The following is a 25,508-nucleotide window of genomic DNA, read 5'->3' on the forward strand; positions in this document are numbered from 1 at the left end:
GCTCCAGAGAGGATGATATAGTTCACTGAACTGAGTCACTATGCTACAACTGGGAAAGAAGAGGCATTCCTATTTTATCAGAAAAATAAACACTTTAGTTTCATTTCCTCTGCCACACATGTTATCTCTTTGTGCTGTCACAACATTTTTTATAGGTTTTTATTTCAAAGGATTACCTTGAGATTACTGTCAACGCAAGCCAGAGAGACGTCTCCATACAGAATATAGGGGTAATTTTTTTTCCTCTAAAACATCTCACTACAGACAATATAATATCATACAATATCACTGAAATAATCTGCCCTATTAAGAGTGAAGAGACAGTTTTCAATAGTACTTTGGTCCAAAATTTGAGGAAAATATAATGGTTATCAGTAACAAAAATACAATTTACCAGCTTAATTTTTAAGTCAAATATTTAACCTTTTAAATGATTTCAGAAGCTCCACTAATTTCTACTGTTCCTTGTAACATCTGTAGGCAAAATACAACATGCTGGGTCATAATTCATAGCTTGGCAAGAAAATGTTGCTTAAAAACATAAAGGTCCTTTTATTTTTATGCAAGAGGAAAACAGTTATTACTCAACTCAAGTAAATGCTCATAACCATGGAATTAAATATTTCTGAAGGGTTCATTCCTGAGCTTTCTGGGTTGAATTAGGCTTTCTTAGAACTATACTTTATGTCACCCACATGTCTTAAGAACTGGTGCCTTCTGCTCAGCTGTGCATTTTTTTGCAGACATGCCGGATATCTACACAATAAGTGCTCTGAAACTTCAAAGAGACACAGAGCATTCTGTGCTTTCTCTTCCCACCATTCCAAGTAAACACCATTCATAACCAGACCACTCTTATGCCAAAAGGCCCTGATGGCTTGACTTTGGTCTGTTAATTGTTCACACTCACTCCGTGCCTTTATTGTGCTTGGTAGGACCATCTTTCTGCAGCCAAAATCCAGCCACTTACCACTGCATACTCTTCCTACAGTAGAATAGATACTGACCAAAGCCTAGTAGAAACCTGAATGGCACCCTGCATCTTAATACTTAATGCTACCATGCCCGCAGAGTATTCTTATTCAGAATCTAAACAAGCATATATTCAGAGGCTACAATGTATCAGGCATTGGTGGTGTTAGCAGGCATAGTTCTGCGAATGAGAAGAAAGATAAAAATCCGTGCCTCCCAGGGACTTAAATTCTGGTAGGGACAAATACAGAAGATAAGTAAATAAACAAGATAATTGTAGATAGTAATAGGCTCTATAGGCAATAAACCTCAGGATAATGTGATAGAGAATGACTTGGGGATTGGTAATACCCAGATGGGGAGCTGGAATACCGTTCTGGGCAGATGGCATTTGAACTGAAACCTGAAGGAGAAAAGAATCTGGACCGTCTCAACACCAGATGAAACAGTTTTTGAAACATAGAAAACAAGAACAAAGCCCCCGACGGGTGAGAGGAACTGAAGAAGCCTAGTAGGATGGAAGTATAATACTACTCATAAACTGGAGAATATTGCTAAGCACAAACAATTCTAAGCTTGTAAACGTTCCTTGTGATTATTCCGTATTTCTTTGAATCATACTGATGAAAAATTCTCTGTAATAATTCCCCTCCAAATGTGACTTCTTGGGTGCAAACAATTTTCACAACTTATTTAAAAGCTTATTTAACTTTGCCTATAGCATGCTTCACAGAAATAATAACACCCATCTTATAGGACTTTCAAGAAGACTACTATGTACGGCAGACCTCACTTTTTTCCTGCTCAGAATCCTGTCTCCCCTTCTTTTTAAAAGAATACAGACTTTGTTTGTGACCATAATGTGTTCTCCTTAGAACTACATGCATGCATGCATTCCTACACATATACACACAACCTCGCCGCTGCTTGCAGCTAGTGAGTTGGCAAGTATGGCACATGTAGCACAGTGATGCTAATGAGATGTAAACAGAAGATTAGATCTTTGAAAGAAAGATAAAAAATATCTTCAGAAGGGGACAGAACTAACTCACCCATTCTATTTCCCTTTACTGTCCCCTTAACTGTTCCTTGTCTGGAAAATGAATGTGATGCTAAAAGAAAGGCAGCCTTCTGTGACCCTGAGGTAGCCATGAGAATAAAGTCGCATATTTGGCATAGTGAATGGACAGCTTACAGGAACTGTGTTCTACACAGCTACATAGTTGTATGTAGCCAAATGCAGAATTATATGTAAAGTGCCACAAAACAAATGTAAGGTAAATAGTGGTGTAAGACCTTCATTATCATTTATATTACTGGTGTGTTTTAATGAAGCATTGAATTTATTTACAGAAAAGGATGTTAAATTGAGATATTTTAAAGTCAAGCTATACAATAATTTGAAGGATATTTAATATAATGTCTCCTTTTCCACCAGTCATCATTCTCAGCAAACTCACACAGTACCAGAAAACCAAACACTGCATGTTCTCACTTATAAGTGGGATGTGAACAATGAGAACACATGGACACAGGGAAGGGAAGATCACACACCGGGTCCCGTTGCGGGGTGTGGGGGCAAGGGGAGGGAAAGCATTAGGACAAATACCTAATGCATGTGGGACTTAAAACCTAGATGACAGGTTGATGGGTGCAGCAAACCACCATGGCACAAGTATACCTATGTAACAAACCTGCACGTTCTGCATATGTATCCCAGAACTTAAAGTAAAATTTAAAAAAATAAATAAATAAAAATAAAATGAATTTTAAAAATCTCTTTTTAAAAAGTAACACACCTCGTAGCTATTTACTTCCATAATTGTTGTATTGTCTTGCCATGCCAAAATATCTGGCATTATAAGAATGCACAATTAAATATTATTCATTTGCTGACCTAGTTTGTTACCAGCAAAGAACATGAAGACAGATTCTGCTCTTGTTTTTCTTTCTACCAGTAATGGTGGCACCAGGCATTTCTCCTGTGTTCCAAATAAATAATAGAAAACACCTTTGCAGCCATATAAGCATTTGGAAATTACCCCAGCAATCTGGCAAGAGCAAAGAGGTTGACCTGGCCTGCAATGATAAGAACTTAGGGGCTCCTTGTGGCCTAAACTTGCAGCAGAACAATTCTGAGATCAAGGTTACTGCTGACAATGAGATAGAAGTCTTCTACACAAACAGATATCTGCTGCTCAAAGGCCTATGTCAGTGCACACCATCTCCCATAGGAAACTTCCCACAGGAATCTTTATCCTGTTTGTGAATAGAGACACATTTATTTATTTACTTTTGATCTGTATGTCATTTATTTATTTCTCTTGTTATAATATACTTGGTATAACCTCCAGTACAATGTTGGAAAGAAGTAGTGAGAGTAAACACCCTTACCTTGTGCCTGATCTTGGGAGGAAGGCATTTTGTCTTTTACTATTAAATCTAATATTAGCTGTGGACATTTTGTAGATATTCTATGTCAGACTGAGGGAGTTTCCTTCTTTTCCTAGTTTGCTGAGAGTTTTAAAGTTGAAAACTATTTTCAATAGTTGCATAATTCATTGTTAACTAGAATATGGTCTATGTTGGTGTTTCATGTGTACACAAGAATTATGTGTTTTCTGCAACTGTTAGGTGGAGTGCTTTCTAAATGTTAATTAGATTCGTATTATCAAGTAGGTTATCAGATACTATTATCCAGGTCTTCTATATTCTTACTAAAATTTTGTCTACTGATTTCAGCAATCAATTAGATAGCAAAGTTAAAACATCCAACCATAATAGGGATATACCTATTTCTTTTTTATGTTTTATTAGATTTTTGCTTTACATATTTTGAAGAACTGTTATCAAGTGCATACAAATTTACAAATTATTATTTTTTCTTGGTGAATTCACTTCTTTATGTTATATATCTCTTTACTTCTGAAATTATTGATTAGTTATTACACTGTATATTTTTCACTCTTTTTCTTTCAACCCATCTATGTAGTTATATTTTAAGGTTTTGTTTTATAGACAGCATATGGCATATTTCTACTTTTTGATTCTATCTTAATATCTATGGTTTTTAATTGGGGTATTTTAATCCTTTATTATATTGCTATTTGTTTTATTTTTCCTTTGTCTAATCTGTTCTTTTTAGTTTTTCTCTCTTTTCTTCTGCTGTGTTTTTTTTTTTTTTTTTATGACTCCATCTTATTCCCACTTTGGTTTATTAGGTAAACATCTTTATTTTTTCCATTTTTTAAATGATTACTGTACCGTTTAAATTTTATTTTTAAAATGTATCCAGTATATCTTCAAGTGATATTTCTCCACTTTAGATACCATTACAAACCCTAAAACAGTATACTTTTATTTCATCCAGTTCATTCTTTATGAAGTTGCTGTAATGCATTTCATATCTATATATGTTATAAACCCCAAATTAAACTGTTAATATTTTTCTTGTTTTTAATTTTTTTATTAAAACAGTTCAAAATTAAACCAAATGTCTTTTTATATTTATTTTCATTTTCACCACTTTTAGAACTCTTTATGTCTTATGCAGATCAAAAGTTTCATCTAGTATTATACTCTTGCCTGAAGAACTTACTTTGAAAATGCTTATAGTACAGGTCTACAGGCAATGAACTCTCTCAGATTTGTTTTGTTGATTTTTTGTCTTTATTTTTATAAAGGTATTTTTACTGGATAGCAAATTCTGAATTGGCAGGTTTTTCCCCTCCAAGTACTTTAAAGGTGTAACTCCATTGTATTTTAATTTGCATGATTTCTGCAAAAACATTTGCTATTGTTTTAGTTTTGTTACCTTATGTATTATGTGTTTTGTTGTTTTTCCTTTTGACTGCCATAAAATTTTCTCTTTGTTTTGGTTTGCAGTAATGTAAGTGTAATGTGCCTAAGTATATTCTATTTTCTCTATCTATCTGTCTATCAACTGATCAATTGATTGATCTATACTTATACTGCTTGGGATCACCTGGGCTTCTGGAATTGAAAATGTGTTGACTTTCATTATTTTAGAAAATTCTTACCTATTCTCTTCAAAATTTATTCTGCCAAGTTTCTCTCTCTTCTTGTCTAGGACTCCAATTACACACATATTAGACCATTTGACATTGTTTCATAGCAACTGGATGTACCATCATGTTTTCTTCTCTTTATGTTTCCATTTATATATCTTCTAGTTAACTGAGTCTATTCTCTGCTCTGTCCAGTTTGCTCATACACCCACTGAACGAATTTCTTACTTATGACATTTTATTTTTTTTTATTTTGACCCTTTGGACATGACATGTATTTTATACATGACATGTATAGTTTTCATCTCTGCTGAAATTACTCATTTGCTTATGCATATAGAACATCTATCCATGAAATCCTTTAAAATATTAAACATAGTTTATTTAACGCTCCTATCTGATAATGATGTCTGGATCATCTATAAATCTGGTTTTGCTGGCTACTTTATACTTTGACAGTGGGTTGCTTCTCCCTCAATACCTCTTTCTCTCCCTCTCTCTACCCCTCTATCCCCACCCCTAACATATGAGTATGTGTGTATCTTGTAATTTTTGGTTTATTGCTGAACATTGTGTTTAAAATAATATAGACTAAGGTAAATAGTGTTTATCCTGGAAAATAGGCATGTCTTTTATTTTCTCATGCCATTCATATGCGTTTCATGATGGGAAGGTTTACTCAGTCTAATCAGTTTTTGAGTTTGGTTTGTGTTTTGTTATTGCCATGGTAACCTTCATCCCAGCAATAACTTCACATTCCACTAGCATTTCACTGTTGATACCTTGTGATTAATTAGATCTTCCCATAGGAGGATTTTCCCCTGTGTTCTTGCTCTATTCTCTATTTTCAATTCTCAATAACAGTCCTTATATGCTTATGCAATTTAGGAGTATCTCTTTATACTATTGTTCTCTCTTATTATTTTGCACATTGTTCATGGTGTCATGGGTAAAGTGAGTAGTTTTCTATTATCTTGACCCAGCCTCATACTTAGGTAAGTCCTGTGTGTCTAGACCTTGAGAATGGAGCTCTCTCAGTGTTCCTGCCCATCCTCATAGTAGCCAAATGTTTCCCTTATTTCTGTAGGAAGGTAGGGGGACCTGGGTGGGAAAGAATACTGTGTATTTCCCCCTGTGCATTATATCATCTCAAAATCCTGGGTCTTAGCAGTGTTTTTTCCTCTCTCCCAAGGAATACAGATTTTGTTTTTATTCCTCTTTTGGTTCCAATTTACCCCTGCCTATTTCTATTGGCAGGGGTTTTCTTAGCACTCCTGCAGTAGTACACTGCTATTGCTTATTACTCAATACAAACCTTCTGGTTGGAACAGGCAGCTTTTGCTTCTATTCCTTCGTGCTTTCCTTTTCCTGGGACTGGAAGTAGGTGAGTTTTTAACTCCTCCTCCAGAAGCAAACTACTTTGCTTTTACCTTCTCCCACCAGCAGTAGTTCTTTGCCTGGGTGCTAGGAGAAGAAGAAGTTACCCACCCCTTTTCTGAGAACATATGACTTTTACTTCATTTGAGAGAAATATGAAGATGCACCATTGAGGGTGTTCACTTAGTTTTCCTTCCCTTCCCTGAATACTTCTTGTGGGCACAAGTAGGGCCTGTAAATTTAAAAAATACTTAGAGAGTACAGACTTCACACATGTCTGAAGTCCTGGGGATTCTACTCTGTCATGTTAACTTACACTTGGCCTTTTAAAACGTGTTAAAATTTTGGCTATTTTCTCTTTACTGGCTGTAATTGACAGTCACCTCTTTCTTTCATAATCTTCCAAAGGTGAAATGGTTTATTTGCCTAATCTCTTTTTGGAGGCAGTTTCTCAGTCTTTGAAAATAAGATTCTGTGATTAGAAGCCTCATCTCTTTATTTTTTATTTTTATTTTATATATATATATATTTGAGACAGATTCTCACTCTGTCACCCAGGCAGGAGTAAAGTGGCATAATCTTGGCTCACTGCAAGCTCTGCCTCCCAGGTTCACACCATTCTCCTGCCTCAGCCTCCCAAGTAGCTGGGACTACAGGCACCCGCCACCACACCCAGCTAATTTTTTTGTACTTTTAGTAGAGGCAAGGTTTCACCGTGTTAGCCAGGATGGTCTCGATCTCCTAACCTCGTGATCTGCCTGCCTCAGCCTCCCAAAGTGCTGGGATTACAGGCGTGAGCCACCGCGCCCGGTCGTCTCTTTAAAAGAGTAATGTTTTCATAGATTTTGTTATTATTTTTGTTGGTAGAGTAAAATGACATTCTCTTGCAGCTTTCTACATTTTTAGCAAAATGAGAGCCAACCAGTATTATTTTATATAGAAATCTGAGACTTGGAGAGGCCAAGTAACTTGTTGTGTATCATAATCAATTAAATGTTACGCCAATATTTAAGCTCAGATTTTTCTGAAATAAAAGCCTATTGTCTTAAAAATCACATTGCGATATATCTTGTGTAATCTTTTCATCAAAAGAACGTATCTGAGGTGTCTAATTAATTCTAGTTAGACCCAGCTGTTTTCCTTCTTATTCGAAAGGAGAACTGGAAGCAATGTTAAAATTATTCAATGAGTCAATACGTTTTCTATCCTAAGTGCATCTAGAGTGCAAGATTTATTTTTTCTTCAGGTAAATATGCCTAGAAAATCTCAGCCCTTCTCAGAGACTTCCGTCATTTTGGAAAGTAAATGCTCAGCACTTTTGCTATTATTAAATAGGCTTGGATAATTCTAGAAATTTCTCATAGCTGCTGCCTTGTAAAAATACAAAGGCAAGCCCAGTGTGGACATCTTGTGATCACAGGAGCTTGAGCTTAAAAAGAGAGGACAGCTTCAGGGAGGAAGAATTCTGCATCAAATTGGGGAAGGCAATGGAGAGGCAACTCGGATGGGATGGCACAACAGGAAGTAGCATAGTAGGAACTGATATTGTTACCAGAGAAAGTATCAAAATCAAAGACAGAGGCAAAGATAGAAGCTAGAGCACAGAGAATGGTCAAGAAAGGAGGACAGAATTGGGCTTTTGAAAGAGGTAGAAAAGTGGTTTGGAAGAGATCTACGAATGTAAAATATATCCTTGTAGTCACCTGCAGAAGCCATCCTGGTAGTTAGGAACCTGTGAGAGTCTGATATGCAGCCAGATGGCCCTCACACCTTGGCCAGACATGTATTTATACAGTAAATTTTACCTCATAAACCACTTTCTCATGTTATCTTATTTGAAATTCATGGCAATCATATGTAGCAGGGACAGAAGGTATTGTTAGTTCCATTTTCCAGATGAAAACCCTGAAACAGAATGTTCATAATTCATCAGATTTTCCAACCATATCTGCACTCATACATCATGACATAAACAACAATGCTATTTTTCATCAGTCTGATCATGCATACTTATGTGTGTACATTCACTTCCAAGGTGTCTACAGAGTTGCACACAGTCTCTGAATGCTGCTAAGATATATATATAAGTGTGGTTACTTTTAAAAATCACAAGAAATTCATTAATGATTCATTCCATTTAACAAATTACAATATGATAAAAGGGAAGAAATTTAAAAGGGAAGAATTCTCTCCAAAGTTCAAGCAACAAATTTTGATGTGATGTTGGGAAAAGCAAAATGTTTTACAGCTTTTAGAGGCGTAAATCAAAACCTTCCCACCAACACTTACAACCATTTTTGAGGTTTTATTAAAGTAAAAAATTAATTGCAAATTCATTACTTGGATGATGAATAGGACTAGAAAGAAAGAGGAAAGGCTTGCGTGTGATAAGTGGAAGGCATTGGTGAATATTTGGAACATTCTTTTCTTTTTTTTTTTTTTGAGACAGAATCTCACTCTGTCGCCCAAACTGGAGTGCAGTGGCCAGATCTCAACTCACTGCAAGCTCCACATTTCGGGTTTACACCATTCTCCTGCCTCAACCTCCCGAGTAGCTGGGACTACAGGCGCCCGCCACCTCGCCTGACTAGTTTTTTTTTGTAATTTTTAGTAGAGACGGGGTTTCACCGGGTTAGCCAGGATGGTCTCGATCTCCTGACCTTGTGGTCCGCCCGTCTCGGCCTCCCAAAGTGCTGGGATTACAGGCTTGAGCCACAGCGCCCGGCCATGGAACATTCTTAAGTCCCTCTATAAAGTATTTTCCTACACCATCTTTAAACTGCACACATAGGTTTATGAATCTGGCTTCCTCACTATAGTAGGACATTCTTAAAAGCAGGGTCTGGACGGATTCACTTTTTATATCCTAAGTGCCCAACAGAGTTCCTAAATGCAGTAAATATTCAATAATATTTGGTGGATAAAAGAATGGTGCCATCACAAAACACACATCTACACACAAGTACATATACTCACATACTAGCAGCACCCATACAATTCCATAAATGTATACAATTTTTTATATACCTAATCCATATATATGTATATGCACATGTTTTCATCTATATAATGGGCTATATATCATTATATATAATATGGAATCATATAGATGTTGTTACTATGTGAGTATGTGTGTTTGTACTCATACAAAACTATGTTTCATACACGTGTGTATATGTATACATATGCATATATAGTCATTTTATCTTTGAATTTTTCACATTATGTTTTAATCTCAAATAAGCTTTAGTGAAAGTGAGTTATAACAGTGAGAATAACAGATTTTAGTCTTGACTAATGAGAATCTCAATTAAAAATGTAAGTCTGAAGCATAGCATGTCAAATATATACATGTTTTTATAACATAAATTATTTTGGAGGTCCTTGATACTTTTCATTACCTGATCACAATTACAGGTAATTGAAAGTTATTAGAAACTAGTCATAAAGCTGTGCATTCCCGACACCACAAGACCTCCAACCCACTAGTCAGCTAAAACCACTTTCTGATGTAATCTGCCCAATGACCCTGGTGGCTGTCAGCTGTTTCCTGCTTTCCTGCTTCCCTGGAACCTCACAGGGCCCCAGTGATGATTTACCTATGTCATGTTGTATAGTCCACGGCTTGACTGAGGTCTTGTTCTGATTCACAGAACAAAGTCTGTCTGGAATAAACTGGATGCATTCAGGAAAATCTCTTTCTCATTCATTCATTTATTTCCCCATTCTCAAACATTGAGCATCTGCAACGTTACAGATACTGCATTAAACGTTGGGGTCACAAAAGTGAATGAAGCACAATCCCTGTCTATCTATTGCTGAGGTTTCCACAGTGACATTTTCTTAAACCCCAACTTAAACAGCGTGTTTTCAGAGTGGGATTGTACATGTTCCCATAAGATGTATGCTGACCTGAAACCCAGGTGATTTTGTTTAATATTTTTGACCAACAAAAATCCAGTTTAAAAAATGAACCAGAATACAAAAATGTAACATTCAATGACAGAGAAAAAATAAACGCCTACAATTTTTTAAAGAAATATTTCATCCTTTGGCGAATACTGAGAAATCTGAGTTCAAAGGTGATGTGAGTATACTTCAATCATGACTATACACAACAGAATCTGTACTCCGCTCAGCATTGGCTAGGGAAGTTTTCTTTCCCTCATTTAAGCTAACATCAGAACTCCAAGGCTGAGGCTTGACATAGGTATACAGTAAACGAAGTCTTAATGAGATGGAAATTCTCCAAGTTGCTTTTGAGTCTCACTCTATATCAGTGTAGACCTGCCTAAAATATGTAAGAGCTGAGAATCTTTTTGAAATGATTCCAAACTCTTGAGTCTGAAAACTGAGCTGGGAATTCCTTTGTAACAGTTTTGTGGGTTATTTTGGCACTTTGGTTTATAATCCTAGCTGGACCCCATCTGAAGTTCTAAAGCCCATAAAATAAGAATGAATGGACAGTGTACATAAGCCAAATTTGAGAAACTTCAGACCCTGCTTGGCTTAATGTTTCTGTTAATCTACTGTGTCTATGCTGGTAGAGCTGCCATTTTGCCGCAACTCCTTTGTAAATAAGAAACTTTTCTTTTCATCAGGAAAGGGATCTTTCTCTTCAAAGGCTGTGATGCATTATACTATATTGAAATTAATTTGTTTGGATATGTTTTGCTGAATACTGATAAAACTATGATATACAGCGTATTATCCTTAATCAAAGGTTACTTTTATTTGCAGATTTTAAGGGCAACAAAAATTTTTATTTGATAGGTTTTAATAGTTCTAGTTTGGCATACCTGCACATTTTTATTGTATCCTGGGAACAGGCATAAATCAACTGATTTCCCACAGACAAATAAAAGTGGTGGAGTAATATAGTTCCTGGAATTTAACACTTCACGGTCAGGAGGTCACATATGCTAAGTTGCTTATTTATGCGCCTCTTAAAGTTTAAGTCTGTGGGCAAGAGACACGAAGCAATGTGACTTACTATATCAATGAAGAATGTATTGTTCTTCTTTTTCGGATAGATAAAATTAACAGTGTTGGAATAGCAGATCACACAAGAATGTCATCAGAAACACCAGCCATTTTTTCAAATGTACTTGCTTTATGATTCCCTTTGTTATTACAATCATCAGTTTTAAACAATGAGATTTATTAAACATTTTTCAAGTGGGGGAGACAGAGTTAGTGTGTACCAATCATTGACATATTAGCTGGCATCTCAAAGCCTAACCTTGCAGTTAGGCCACTATAGCCAGAATGGAGGTGATGCAGGAACCCAGGTGCCTCCTCCTGGCCTCTCTTTTGCTGCCAAAACTGATCTTACAGCCCACATATTCCAGATGGTGACTGTAAACTGAAGAGACAGCCATTTGACCCACATTTAACTATGATCTGAGATAAGCGATAGCTATTTTCACAACTTTCCTTATAAAGCATTTTGATGAGAACAAAGTTACATATAAACAAAGTTCATTTACGCAACACAATTGTATTGAGTTCCCAGCATGTAGCTAGTACTAAACACTTTCTTATACATTATTCCCTTTTCTCATGTTCACCCATTTAAAATTTGACAGCATTCCTCAGATCAGTACAGTAAAGCTTAGAAAAGTTTTGACTTGCTAAAGACACATAGCTAGAAAAGAAATGAGTAAAGATTTGATTCCATACCTCCCTACTCAGCATCTACACTTTTCTTCACTGGAGAGTACATTAGAAGCCTAAGCTGATCATATTCCATTAAATCTCAAGTCATTTGGAGCCCAAGGCTCCAGTTTCTTCCTTTAGAAATGTATCTCCCTTCGAATATACCTGGAAGTTATAGGTGAAGCTCTGGCAAATTAATAAAGGAAATCACATCAGTGCCCTAAGGAAGACAGGCCAAGAGTGCTTGTAGGAACCGTAGAAGCAAGAAAACCCCTGCAGCTTTATCACAGTCCTCATGCAGTTACTTATTGCAGCATTTAAAGCCTTAAACCCTTGTCCCTTATCTGGTGGCCTTGCTGGCTCCAGCAACAAGGAAGGAGGCTGGGCATAGTGGCTCACGCCTGCAATCCCAGCATTTTGGGAGGCCAAGAAGGGCGGATCACCTGAGATCAGGAGTTCAAGACCAGCCTGACCAACATGGTGAAACTCCATCTCTACTAAAAATACAAAAATTAGCCGGGCTGGGTGGCGCATGTCTGTAATTCCAGCTACTTGGGAGGCTGAGGCAGGAGAATCAGTTGAACCCGGGTGGCGGAGGTTGCAGTGAGCCAAGATCATACCATGGCACTCCAGCCTGGGCGATAAAATGAGATTCCATCTCAAAACAACAACAACAACAAAAAGCCAGTGCAGTACACCTGTAATCCCAGCACTTTGGGAGGCCTAGGCAGGTGTATCACCTGAGGTCAGGAGTTAGAGACCAGCCTGGCCAACATGGCGAAACCCTGTCTCTACTAATGATACAAAAATTAGTAGAGCATGGTGGTGGCATGTGCCTGTCATCCCAGCTACTCGGTTGGGAGGCTGAGGTAGGAGAATCGCTTGAACCTGGGAAGCAGAGGTTGCAATGAGCCGAGATCATGCCATTGCACTCTGGCCTGAGGCAACAAGAGTGAAACCCTATAAAAAAAAAAAAAAAAAAAAAAACAAGGAAGGAGGTAGAATGAGGGGTTTTCTTCCCTCCATATTAAGGAGGCCAACTGCATTGCCAGGACTCTCCTGGAGGCAAACTGAAAAATAAAGCTCTTTCTGTTTATCAATGCAAAGTGCAATGCTGAACTTTCTGAGACCTGGCATAATGTGGTCACATGTCTTGTTTTTGCATTCAGAATATTGTCTTTTCACAGCCTTTCAGAATATGTTAAGGAGGTTTCACTATATATCACAAATCATGGTTTAAATTTCAAAGCATTAGATAAAAATGACCTTACACTGCATTTGTAGATGTCACTCTCAAGCCATCCCAATGTAGTTTCCATGGGAACTAATGTACATCAAAGGAGAAAGAGAGAGAAAGAGAGACTGTAAGATCAAATTCTTAGTTCCTGCCTCCACTTTCTTTGGGAAAACCAAATGAGCTCCATGTTAAATGCTGATGAAATTAGATACCGAATCTTATCTTCCACGTGAATGCAGCTTTTGATTTTTTTCTACCTAAGAAGGAGTACTACCTACATGATCATGCAAAAGTTTTCCAGAGTCCATCCATATAATTTATAAGTTTTGTTTACAGCCTCAGAAGGCAAATGTGCTTATTTAGGAAGAGAGTCAACATCATCCATTATTACTTTGTTTTGAGGTTGCTTTCAGAATTATTATTATTACACAGATTTACAACTTGTTGCGAATCCACACTATGGTAACCATGAGTGAAAGTGGTTCATGAATGAAAGTTTATTTTAGTCACATAAGAACACATGCCTAGATTGTCCTCTGTTGGTGTAGTGTCTTTCATAGTCATATGCCAGACAGTGTAACATGAGGGGCTGTCATTAGCTTCCCATCCAAAGAGAACAGTTACCAAACAGCATTGTTAAAAAGAGCATGTTACAGCTATTATTCTTTTATTTTATTTTATTTTTTATTTTTGAGACAGAGTCTTGCTCTGTCACCCAGGCTGGAGTGCAGTGGTGCAACCTTGGCTCACTGCAACCTCCACCTCCCAGGTTCAAGTGATTCTCCTGCCTCAGCCTCCGAAGTAGCTGGGACTACAGGCACATGCCACCACACCTGGCTAATTTTTTGTATTTTTAGTAGAGATGGGCTTTCACTGAATTAGTCAGGACGGTCTCAACCTCCTGACCTCGTGATCCGCCCACCTCAGCCTTCCAAAGTGCTGGGATTACAGGCATGAGCCACCGCGCCCGGCACAGCTATTATTCTTTAATCCAATGCCACATATCAAGGCCAACTTTATCTACCTCTGTCTCATAGGATTCACCTTTGTTATAAAATAAATTCAATACTTTAATCGGGAGGTGGTTGGAGAGAGACAATGATATATTCTCAATTATAATTGAGAATGGTGATTTTTAGCTTGTAGATAATTAACTAGAAAAACAGTTGATCATGTGGTTTAAAATAAAAATTAATTTAAGAACTTAAAATGTTTTTAAAAAGATATACAGTAGTATTATATGTCTTAATAGATAATTATATTATTAAACATAATAAATATCACTATTATACTATATTTACAATATTATATACTATCATATTTATATTTATAAATGTTATATAATATTAATTATATTTCTATTATGTATTTTTATATATATTATAATAAATATAAATATAATAACTATATTATAAATATAGTAGTTATAAAGACAATATGACAAATAAATATTAACCATTTAATTTGTATCAGTCACTACCCTAAGGATTGTTCTTTTATCTAATACATTTTATTCTAATAACTCTGTTAATTAGGAATTCATGTTCCCATCTAACAGATTAAGACACTGAAGGACCAGGAAGGTCAAATACAAGACTGAAAAAAATCTCGTAACTTCTAAGTGAACCAGGCAGTTCCAAAACCTGCCTCTTAGCTATTATGGTATAAATATTTCAAAAAATTATTTATATTGGCAAATAACTATGAAGTTTTTAGAACTTATGAAGATCATGATGAAGAAAAAACTATTTGTAACATTAATTATCAAATTGTTTATTCCTTTCTGAAATCATTTATTCAATATCATTTATTTGCATATAATAAGTACCAGGCATTGAGAAATTCAGAATGAATAAGAAAATGGAATAAACAAAGGATTATAAAAAAATCTAGGATGGGTTAATCATTTTAAAAGAGAATGGGGCTTAGGTGAAAAAAAGCAAAAATGTACACAAGGCCTTGAACGTCCTAACATAATGAGCAAGTCATACACCCTGCCAGGTCCATGAAAGTGGAAGACACGGTGTGCTGGAAAGGAACATGGGAAGTACCCAAAATGAAAAGGACCCGAAATGCAATTCTAAAGATTTCATCTAAAAGAAATGGCAAGTTGGCAGATAATTTTTAAGTATAAATAATCTGATGAGTATTTTAGAAAGCTGACTGGATGGTATAAAGAGGGTGGATTAGAGAAGGAAAACATAGGTGGCAGGGAGATCTATGAGGGTTTCATGATGGGTTGAATGGTGTCCTCCCAGGAGATATCTTGAAGCCCTACATTTTGGTACCTGTGAATGTGACTTCATTTGGAAATAGGATCTTTGCAGATGACATCTAGTTAAGATGCCTTCATTAATGTGGGCCCTAATTCCATATAACTGTTTTCCTTATAAAAAAAGGAAAAGACAGAGAAGAATGCCACATAACAACAAAGGTAGAGTTTGGGGTTACACAGCTACAGGCAAGAGAATGTGAAGGATTGTCACCAACACCACTGCTAAGAGAGGGGCACAGAACAGATTCTCCCATAGAGCCTTTAGAGGAAGCAAGGCCCTGTCACAGTTCTAGCCTCCAGAACTATGAGAGAATAAATTTCAGCTTACGGTACTTTTTATGTGACAGCCCAAGGAAACCAACACAAGTATTGGTAGAACACTTCTTCAACAAATAGCACTTGAATTAAGGCTATGAAATGGAGAGGAGGAGGTATGTGGTAGACCAGGGATGTATTTTGCTAAAGGACAAACGAAATAATGAGACTTACAAACAGAATGACGGAGCCACAAAGAATGCCTGAAATGGTAATAGGATACATGCTTGACTGTTGATGGGCCTCATTTCCACAAGCCTCCAAATCTGCTTCTATACCCCATTCGAGCAAGGGAGGATTTGTTAAAAAGAAAGGCCCTTTGAGAGCACCACTCCCTCCACCAGCCAATCTAGCCCTAAGAGCTCTGAAGGCCAATCTTGGAGGTGGTTTAGGAGGGAAAATGCAGGACCCAGGATTTCAGTTGCCAAGCCAGAGAGCAGGGGACCCAGGAATGAAGATTGGCATTCATTTGATTTTTCCATCTTCTGATATAACCCTCAGATATTATCAGTGTGTTGAAAAATTTATTGGAAGTGAGAAACAAGAAAACAATAAGTCTAACCTAGTCATTCTAGAATTGGGAGGTAATAGAAAAGCGAGAAATGGGAAAGTTGCTCAAATGCAAGGCCAGTGAATCAGAGAGAAAAGGCTCAAAGCAGCAGAACAAAGCTTCAATAAAGAGATATTGTGACTTGGAGAGATGGCCTTTTGTCCTTTGTTCTATTACCGGTCAGAGGATGGGGAGCACACCCGAGCCTGAGACAACAGCTCTGCTAAGTGCCCTTGAGAGGGCACGGTGGGGTCAGCACCAAAGCCGGACCACTAAAGAGAAAAAGAAAGAAAGAGAGGATTGCAGAGGAGAAATGAGAATGGCAGAAAAAAATAATTTTTTAAGCCAAAAGGAATCAGAGAAGAGCAGAAGTGCCTCCAGGATAAAGCGTAGCAGGCAGTTAGGGAAAAAGAGCTGTTAACTACTTTGAAGCTCTGACTACATTAGAAGGCCTCGCAAGACAGTCGTGGCTTGCACGGGCAGGTAGAGAACTTTTCCTGTCCATTGTTCTTCTGAATTATAAATCACTGACCTCTTTACGATTTCTAAAGGGAAAATGACTTCAAACTTCTTAGAGTTCCCTAAGGCATTCTCTATATTCAATATAATATGGGAAGCCCTGGGTTTGTCTTTGTACATTTCACCTGCGACCTGAAATCTTCATAACCCTCTTCCTTTCTCTACTTATCAAGTAAGGGGTGGTTGGCAATAAGGATGGGTGGGAGAGAAAAAAACCCAGACTTTGAGGAGGAGAGCATTTAAACCATCAGCCTGTGTGTTCTGTGACATCGAAGACTGGCAACATTCTAAAGGTAAACGTAACTATGCATCCTTTTGGGATTCTCAGATATCTTGTACAATCTATTTTATTCGTCTAAACATGGAGACTATAAAACTGTGTGGAAATCAATAGTTTAATTCATTAATTCAACAAGCAGATGGTGAGTGCTCATCATAACAACCACATCATAACAGCTAACGTGTTGAATGATTATCACACATCAACTACTATGCCAAGTGCTTTGCATGGTTTATGTCATTTAAGTATCACAAATAATACTATGAGATAGGTGCTGCTGTTATGTCCACTTGACAGATGAAGAAACTGAGGCCCAAGTCCCAGTCCTAAGATGAGGAAGAGCCGAGTTAGAATTCAGGTAATATTACTCAGGTGGCCATGTACTAAACCTCTTCATAACATATCTCTGTATCATATCTGCATTAGGCATAGAAGATTCAAGGGTTATAGGGTTTCAGAGAGGGGAAGGGCTGATGGGAGTTAATTAGGACAGGCTTTAAGCAAAAGGTGGTACATGATCTTATCCTTGAAGAAGAGGCAGATTTGAGTCAGCAGAGAGTGAAATCAAAGGCTCCCAGGTAAGGAATGGGAAAGCATGTGAGTGTTGTCCAAAGTCAACATAAGACAAAAGGCATGTAGGTAATGAGGAGACAATTTTGACCAGAACGGTGACCCTATAAGCAGTAAAAGAAGTCCAAAAAGATTGAGCTGGCCATTGGGGAGAAGTGTCTGACATGTTGGTGTTAGAAAACAGAAAATTATGTTGGTTTTCTTAGTCTAAGCAAACTGTTGAAGGTAACAGCAGTGGTACACAGGATGAATTACACCTAATAGAAAGCCTGGCACCCAAGGATTTCAGCTAGGGTATGTAGAAAGACAGAATGAAATGAAATGTGTTCTAAAGGAAAAGTGATGGGACTTTATTCTCTATGACATATTGAAAATAAAGTATATGAACTGATTATATGAACAATAACCAACTTTATTGAGCATATACTATGTCCTATAGTGGTTTACATGTAATCATAGATTAATTATCATAATGGCACCGTGATTTAGAATTAAACGAAGGCCTGTTCTAATCCTAGCATTTCTTTCGTTACCTGTTGAAGATAACAAAAACAGTAATTCTTTAAATAATGTTGTGTTATGGGGGTATTATGATACCATTGACAGGAGTGAAATAGTTTGGAAGTTTAGGAGCAGAAAATGACAATTTTGACTGAAGGCAAGTAAACCAATCAGGGGCAGTGTAACTCATTAGGTCATAATAATAACTATTGTTATTATTATTTATTTTGATTAGACTATGAATCAAGACCTCCTGCAGATACCAAAATCAGTGGTTGCTTAAGTCCCTGATATAAAATAGCCGCCTTTGACTAACCTTCTCTTTATAATTATAATAATTATTATTACAGCTAATTACTGCATGTTTATTATGTACCAATGTTCTAAACATTTCACATGCCATAGCTCAGTTAAGATAGTAATAATTTATAGTGTTCACTATTACAATAATAAGAGTTTATATTTACAGTGTTGATAGTGTTCCAGGCACTGATACGTTTTTAAATAGATTAACTCATCATCATTTAATCATCACAAAACCCACATGAAGTAGATACTAATATTTTACCTTCACTTTACAGATGAGGACACTCTAGTCCAGAGAATTTAAGTAACTTAACTAAGATCACAAAACTAATGATTGGCAGAGTCAGGATTGAGCCCAGATTCTCTGACTGTAGATTCTATTCTCTTAACTGCTCTACAAGATCATGAGTTTTGGGGTCAGGCAGGTCTGGGTTGCAATCCCAACCTTGTTAACTTACTACTAGTGAGAACTTGAAGATGCTCCTTTTTTGTATCTAAGTCTCAGTTTTTCCATAAGCAAACTTCAAGATAACAATACTACTTTTCATGCAATAATTCCTATGGGATTAAGCTCTGCTACCCTTCTCAGTGCTTATCACATTGCTTCAAAACAGGAAGTCTTCAGTGTGTGTTTTACTAATGAATGAATGAATGAATAAAGCACTTATCGTCCATGCTACACAGTTAACATTTTTTTGTATGCTCCTTTATATTATTTAACTTTTCTGTGCACGTAGTTTTTTTGTCAATCCAGCTAGATTATATGCATCCTAGGACTAAACCACAGGCTTTTTACTTTAATATGTACCCAGTTCTCTGAACAGTGATGTACACATAGAAAGCTTCTCAATAACAATGACTCCCATGAATGAAGTATTCACTATGGTCCAGACCTTGTGTTAAGTATTTAGTCTTCATAGCAACCCTAGATAGTAAGTACTAATGTTAATTCCAATTTACGGAATAGGAAACTGTAACTTAATGAGCTAAAGTGATTTTCCAATGACCTCACAATTAGTCCATATGGAGTCAGAGATTAGCTTGAGCTCTACTTATCTACAGAAGTCCCGGGCTTAGCCACCATACTATACTAGCTTGGTGTGAAAGCTCTGATATCATGGTGGCTAATTTGAGAAGAAGTCAGGGACCCATTATCACCTGCCTCTGGAAGGAAATTTCCTGCATCTGAAGTTCTTGTCTATTTTGCTCACTTGATTCAACCACCTAGTTCATGGCTTTTCTGTAGATTTCTCCTCTTAGCACTCCCTCAACAGGCACAACCCACATAACCAAGTCAGGGATGCCACAAACAGTGGCTGCTGCTGGTGGCTGGCCCACAGAGCATGGAAGCAGGAACACTCATGAGCCCCCTCTGTCATCTCAGTATATTATGGTTTCATCATTCTCTTTGCTTAACAACTTCTGGCTGATCCACTGTGAAAATTGTATGCAATAGTCTTCAAAATTTCTAATCTCATACTTGTAGTGAAGTAAACTTGTGGCTGGCCAAAGAGAGAAACTCTAAAGCTCACAGCAGAAAAAGCCTTGGCTCCTAACCTTCTGCAGAACTGTTTTTAATACTTCCTGCAAGATGTTATTGGTGTCTTTATTTAGGCTGTATTTCTTCATTTCAGTGTCTATGTTTAGCAGTTATATAAAGGATCGAAATGGGTTGAATGGCCTCAAGAGGCAAAGCAGTGACATGTGGGCCTTCTTGGAGCAACAAAAGGTCAAAAGACTGTGGAGGAGACTTCTTGTTTCCTGGTGACTAGGAGTCAGATTTCTTTTATCTGTCTGAGTCAAGGGGAAACGATATTCCTTTGAAATTCTCATCTTGTAGGTAGAGTATAACAGAGTAGGGAGGTGGGGAAGGTTCCTTAAAGGGCCATGCAGATAATCTCATCTGTTGGTTTGTCTGATTGTAGGTGATACAGACTCACATTCCCTTTCAAGAGAAGGGAGGGTTTTAATCAAAACTAAATAGATATCCACTGGGTCTGGGCATGATGTACATAATCTAGAAAGTGTGGGCTTCTCAAGGCCTCTGCATTCAGCATCTCAAGAAGTCCTATGGATGCCAATTGATCCATCCTGGAATCACTCCGCTCTGCTCACATGGGACTTGCCTTTCTGCCCTCCTTCCCTAGCACTCCCACCAGGCTAGGTATGATCCCTGAGTAAGGAGCCCTGGTTCAATTCCAGCTTCTTTCTCTTATTGAATCTGTGATTTCAATAAGGTATTTGGCATTACAAGTTCTATGTCTTCATCTGAAGATGGAGATGATAATGAAAATATCAACCTTATGGATTTATTGTGCAGAGTAGAAGGACTAAGTATATAAAATGCTTTGGATAATTGTTATCTAACGTCAAAATTTAGGTTCACATACCTGATGCACAGTAAGCCAAACATTGACACATCAGCATAAAGGTTTATTCAATTTGGCCAAAGTGAGAGGGCAGGAAAGACAGTCTCTCAAGTCCAACCTTCCTTTACACATAAGTGGCGCCTTCTACGAGTCAGGTAGGTATGCAGGAGATGGGATACCCCGAAAACCAAAGCTGTCTGTGTCTCTTGACCTGATCAAACTTCTGGATGTCATCAAGGTTTCTGTGACCTAAGATTCATTTTTCTTCTCCAAAAAAAAAAAAAAATACACACACACACACACACATATATATACATACACACACACATATATACACACACACAGTTTATCAGTCTTGCAGGCCAGGGATGTAAGGATATGAAGTTAGTCAATTACCAGTGACTACTTCTACCAAAATGACTATGTGCAAGCAAGAATGCATGGAGGCAGAAAAAGGCAAGGAAAAAATAAAACTAAGCAAAACAAACATCTTATGATTCTTATAATAAAGACTCAGTTACACAATAACATTGTACATACTAAAATCCCAATGAATGGGTGCTGTTAGTACAGGCAGCTGGCATATTTTTCCCTAGACCAATCAGTCTTGCATTTCTGTTTCAAGGCAGCCTGCACAGATTCTCCTAAGCAATTCTCAGCTTATTCATGGTAGAATCAAAATAATCAGGTGAAAGAAAAATTTATTCATAAATTCTTAATCAAATCTTCCCCTGTACCCACCCTGAAGCAGTATGAGCACTAAAACCATCTTATTTTTACCATCTATTAAATGGGACAAAAACTTCAATACTTCTACAGTTGTTTCATGCAATTAAATAATCTTCTAAATCCAATCGTCTTTCCTTCCCTTCTCCTTTGATAAACAACACACCTCTCTACATAGAGCAAGAGAACTTCCTTTTGATTCTGACCCACAACCTCCTATGTACCCCTCGTTTGTAAAGAAGCTCATCTAAAGTCAACCACCAAACGATGGGCCCTCCAACTCTGATAGCCTGTCACCAGCCCTAAGCTGCCAGGCTTCCTTTGAGTCTCTGTCATTAGTGAGATATAGGGACTTGTGACCATTTTGCCATGGCTCTATGTTGCTGAACCAGGTAGGGGTGTGAGTGGCAGTGGAAAAATGTGGATCCTTTTGATCATTAGTTATTTTTGAGTATTGACTTTAATTTGTAAAATTTCCATCTTATTCTCTGCCCTAGTCTCTAAGCAGATCCCAGGTCATTGAGGAGAGTTCAGGTATGCCAGCAAGTTTTCTAATGCCAAAATAATACTTTGCCCGCTGAATTCACAAGTGTTTTAGATGATCATCCAGTTTTTGTATTGACCCCTCCTAAAGAGGTAACAGTTGTGTCTTGGTCTCCATGAGGGCATGGTTCCAGCACCTCCCTTGGATACCAAAATCCATGGTTGCTCAAGTCCCCGACATAAAAAAGGTATAGTATTTGCATATAACCTATACACATTCTCCCCTTTCCTTTAAATCACCTCTAGATTACTTTTAATACCTAATACATGTAAATTCTATGTGAATATTTGTTGCACTGTATTGTTTAGGGAATAATGACAAGAAACAAATAGTCTATACATGTTCATATAGATGCAAAATTTTCTAATATTTTCAAGCCATGGTTGTGTGAACCATGTGGAACCAAGGGATGCAGAGGGCTGACTGTATTTAGAAAAATGAAAGAATATTCTTTGACCACAGCAGGAGGCTACTGGCATTTGGGGATGGGGACAAAAATGGTAAATACCTTGCAATGACATCATTAATATACAGTGAAAATTGTCATGCCAATGCTCTCTTCGTTGGAAAAACTGCAATTAATTATACCTTTTCTCTTTCCTATTAGAGAAATTAACCAAGCCTGAGTATCTCAGAATCAGCATCCTTCAAACTCAAATTTGAGTCTTGACTACTGAACATCTATAACTGTTAAGCACCTACTTTGTCATTCAATACCTCGTTTAATCTCCTAAAAGAATTGAAAGCTTCTTATTATCGCCTTTACTAGTGGAAAAAATGAAGTCAGAGAAAGCAAAGATTCTAACACTCAGCACAGCACAATTCTACCACCTTATGCTGCTTCTATGACATTAACTTTGGGTCTTATAACCATAGAAAGAGAAGTATATAAAAAATACAGTAAGACTAAAAGTAGCTAAAACATATTGTAAAAATAAAAAACTGGAGTACCTCGATTATATATAAAAAAGCCTTTGAAAAATGTCTAGGTGAATTTTTGTCTATGTTCCTATGTTGACATCACAAAATAACAACTTTCAATTCAAAATGCATTCCTTCTATATATTTTTCTCATATATATTTTAATTAAAAGGCTTAACTTGAATATTAAACTTTCATGTCCTCCTTATCTATTTGACCCTCTGGAATACTGCTGAGTAATGTGGCATTCACAAGAATACTATTGTGTCCACTTATATGATTTAACCTGTATTCTCAATAGCCAAAGTGTCCTCCTGACTCTTTGAAATTCAGCCATCCTATGTTTCAGATGGCCTTTCACTCAGGCTTTTAAACCACTTTATAGACATCTCTTTATTCTCCTTTATTTTATAAATTGGGAAATAGATCAAATGGAAGTTAAGTGGCATATAGAGGTCAATGGCAGATTACTGGAAGACCCAGGGAAAGGTATCACCCTTGACTCACCTAGAGTTATCCCTCAGATAATTTAACATTTCTTCAGAAGTTAAGGTAGCCTCTGAATGTAGGAGGCAGACTAAAAGATTATTTTTTTTTCATGAGGCTGCCTCAAGCAGATTCACAAATAATTCCGATTCAACTAGCATCTCCTTTCTCGCTGCCACAAAATATCTATATTGAAATCAGGTTGACCGTTCATCTTTTCTTTCTGTTACATCTGCTAGGGATCAGTAGAGATAAAAATATTTGGAGCTTTGTGTTCAATCTAAGTTCCTGTATGCAGTTGCATGATATAATGATTTTGTAAGGAAGCAAGTAACCAAAGTATTTTTGCAGTGTTTTTGGTAAAGGACTGCTCTTTGCTGGTGTCCTTCTCTCCACTAGTAATTGACAAAACATCTTGAGGAAAATATCCATATGTTTAAATTATCCTTAAAAGCTCTACTGGCATTAACAAAAGACTTCTGTTTTGATAAAGATTCCCATAACTATTTGGCTTTAGCAAGTCCAGCTTTATGACTAGAACTTTCTAGATCAAGAGTCTGCAAACGATGGTCTAGAACCAAATCCACCTGCTGTCTGTTATTGTAAGTAAGGTTTTATTTGAATACAGTCTTGCTTGCTCATTTAAATATTATCTAGGCTGTTTTCATGCAACAATGGCACAGTTGACTAGCTGGGATAGAGACTATATGGCCCACAAAGTCTGCAATATTTACAACTTCACTATTTACATAAAAATTTGTCAACAACTGTTCTACATTAAACAACATATCAGCCCTGGCAGATGTAACTAGTTACCTTGAGAATCTCATAGCATGTATGCAGGATAATTTTCAAGGTCCCAAACAAAACTTTCCAAAAGCCATTTCTTGAGACCACACACTATAGAGTCAGATCCATCAAGTTTTAAATTCTCTGAACAGAGCTTTGCAAATGTCAGACCAGTAAAGTAGATGACGACAATTTGGCTGAAAGATCACTCCACTTGCATCAGGGGAAACAAGCTAGTGGGAATATATTTGAGGAACTCAATTTTCCATACATTGCTCTAATTGCTAGAGTAGTATAGATGCATATCTCTGATTTACAGTCCACCAAGTCAAGATTTCTGAAAGTCTTGGCATAAGTTTGGTAGTACAGTATTACTTTATGGCTTCTTATATCTGGCATAAATATATTCCCTTTGTGCATATTCTTTTTAGATACAGTACAAAAAAAAAAAAAGCATGACTCTTCCTTTTTTCTCTCCTTTTACTTTAGAAGCAGCTGTGAAGTCATAATTATGTTCACTTCCCACTGGCAACTGGCAAGCCCTTTATTTTTGTGCATTTGGAACTCACCAAGAATAAATAAAGTCCATTCCCTCCTTGAGGGCCTATTCTGCCATTCCGTCTAGGATTTAAAAGTTTGCCAATTCCTAAAACATCTATTGTTATAAATAGTCTTGTGTCTTTCACAAAGAAGACTTTACAAAATAAAGGGGAAAAATGTCAAAAGTATATGAAAAAAGAGTCATCTCTGAGAAGGAGCAACATATTTGCTAGCTCTTAAAAACTTACAATTATCATTGCTGGTTAATTGGTATTATAGATTACCCGGTTCTGACATGTAATTTTCTAACACAAAGAGGTTTTTATCATGTTACATTGTGCCTTGCATTTAGGGACTTTTCATTTTATATTTACACATTAAAGAACTAAGGGCAGAAGTCTTGAAATAAGCAAGGATTTAGATAATGAATTCTGTCCTAAATTTAGAAAATACAGCAGACAATACAGATGATTCATTGTAGAATTTGTAATTCTGGAAAGGCAAGTTTTGGGGACCATTGTTTATAAATAAGCCAACTTTTCTTG

General features: G+C 37.0%; 1 long non-coding RNA gene across 1 annotated transcript; it reads left to right on the forward strand.

Moving 5' to 3' along the window:
- The first annotated feature begins 16,605 nt into the window (after positions 1 to 16,605).
- Positions 16,606 to 25,023, forward strand: LOC112613945. The gene is made up of 2 exons (XR_003117018.1): positions 16,606 to 17,230; positions 24,916 to 25,023. It is a non-coding gene; the product is annotated as an uncharacterized LOC112613945 (long non-coding RNA).
- The last annotated feature ends 485 nt before the right edge of the window (positions 25,024 to 25,508 follow it).

This window comes from Theropithecus gelada, chromosome 1 (genome assembly GCF_003255815.1).
Source record: "Theropithecus gelada isolate Dixy chromosome 1, Tgel_1.0, whole genome shotgun sequence".
Lineage (NCBI taxonomy): Eukaryota > Metazoa > Chordata > Mammalia > Primates > Cercopithecidae > Theropithecus > Theropithecus gelada.